The sequence below is a fragment of the Sciurus carolinensis genome, chromosome 5 (assembly GCF_902686445.1).
Source record: "Sciurus carolinensis chromosome 5, mSciCar1.2, whole genome shotgun sequence".
In the NCBI taxonomy this organism is placed as follows: domain Eukaryota; kingdom Metazoa; phylum Chordata; class Mammalia; order Rodentia; family Sciuridae; genus Sciurus; species Sciurus carolinensis.
Genome location: NC_062217.1, coordinates 72,398,296 through 72,400,477, shown reverse-complemented (window position 1 = coordinate 72,400,477; position 2,182 = coordinate 72,398,296). Strand labels below are relative to the sequence as shown.

General features: G+C 34.8%; 1 pseudogene; it reads right to left on the bottom strand.

Moving 5' to 3' along the window:
- Positions 1–1,493: 1,493 nt before the first annotated feature.
- On the bottom strand, positions 1,494–1,779 carry LOC124985391 (elongin-C-like; annotated as a pseudogene).
- Positions 1,780–2,182: the final 403 nt, after the last annotated feature.

Here is a 2,182-nt window from a genome sequence, read left to right as displayed (position 1 = left end):
TTTTCCCAAAAAATTTTATTATGGGGTTGCAAATTAGTGCAGCCACTCTGGAAAGCAGTATGGAGATTCCTCAGAAAACTTGGAATGGAACCACCATTTGACCCAGCTATCCCACTCCTTGGCCTATACCCAAAGGACTTAAAATCAGCATACCACAGAGATACAGCCACATCAATGTTCATTGCTGCTCAATTCACCATAGCCAGATTGTGGAACCAACCTAGATGCCCTTCAGTTGATGAATGGATAAAGAAACTGTGGCATATTTATACAATGGAATATTACTCCGCCATAAAGAATGATAAAATTATGGCATTTGCAGGCAAATGGATGAAATTGGAGAATATCATGCTAAGTGAGATAAGCCAATCTCAAAAAACTAAAGGACGAATGACCTCACTGATAAGTGGATGATGACATATAATGGTGGGTGGGAGGGATTAGCGTTAGGGTTAGGGTTAGGTTTAGGGTTAGGGTTAAGGAGGGTGTCAAGAATGGAGGAAGGAAGGACTGTATAGAGGGAGAAGAGGGGTGGGAGAAGGGAAAAATTAACAGAATGAATCAAACAACATTACCCTATGTAAATTTATGATTACACAAATGGTATGCCTTTACTCCATGTACAAACAGAGAAACAACATGTATCCCATTACAATAAAAAAAAATAAAATAAAATAAAAAATTTTATTATGAAAAATTTCAAATATGTGGAAGTAGAGTTTTATAATAAACCTTCATGTGCCTATTATCCAGATTTAACAATGGCAATACTTTTCCGAATTTCATAAATTCACATTTAATTCTAATAATTTTATATATTTTTTGAATTTTCTGCATATACATAATCACATCATCTATAAATGATGACAGTTTTGTTTTTTATTTTAAAAAATGGTTTATTTACTCATATACTTTCCATATTACTTAGAATGTTCAGAGAAATGTTGAAAAGAAATAATAACAGCATTCTCATTTGTTAGCCTGACCAAATCTTTTAGATTTCATTGAATGACACTTAGGAGGGCCAAACCTTATGAAGTCAATGAAGTCAATGTTTTAACTAAGTTAAAACATGCTTAGATAAAATATTGATATAACTCGAGCAATGCCAGTCATAGCTATAATAAATTCTAAATAAGGTTTTCAAAACACTACTAAAAATCTGTCAATAGTTAGTTGCAGTGTTCACCTATGATACTTGCACATTTAAACTTATTTCTCAATATTTAAGTCATGGGTACTGCTCTGATTTAAAAGTCTCATTTAAAGAATAAACCATAACTACCTAAAATCTGTACATTAGTTTATTTTTCAGTTTGTGAACACGTCTTTAGTTTATTTATACAGGGAACAAATTTCAACTCTGGCAACAATCTGCTCTTAAAAGAACTTCAGATTTTTCAACTGCATACAGACAATGGGAAGTATAATAGAAATTTCTAACTCTGGGAATTAAATGCTTAAAAACAGCATTTTGTTAGATTTTATTTTATTTAACATTCTAAGAAGTTCACAGTCATCAGCAATTCCACTGTAATTTCAGGTGCAGTTGGGAATTTGGCATTCTCAGTGGAGCTGTTAGTTTAGCAAACCTTGTAGATGAAATAAGTACATTTAATAGCACATGTGAGGCGATTGTTCTAAAATTGATTCTGATGGCTTCATTTTCCACAACTGAACTGGTTCACTCAACATGGCTGTTATTGTTCCTGATGTTAGGGCATATTCTCTTTTTATAATAAATTTATGACTGTCAGAAGATATCAACTTGATGTACATGGCATCGCAGCCTTCACAAACTCCACAGAATTTTTTTCTCTTCATCTAGTATGTTCTTATGAAATTCCACATCACTGCCTCTAGGAACTTCAATGGTTTCTTATCATTTACTGCCACTGGGTCCCTGTGCTGTACCATAGCCCCACTCCGGGGTCACCTCTCTTCTATCTATTGCTTTGTGTGTGAGTGTGTGTGTGTGTGTGTGTGTGTGTGTGTGCACGCGTGTGCACGCCCACACGCGTACACATATACATATATTCTCTCTATGTTACTTTTTTGTATTTGGAATGGAATTAACACACCAGAATGTGCACATTGTTTCGTCTTTACCAAAGTCAGACTGTGATCACTATAGCAGCAAAGTAGAGGACAGATTGGAGATGAGCAGGAATGGAGGCAAGGC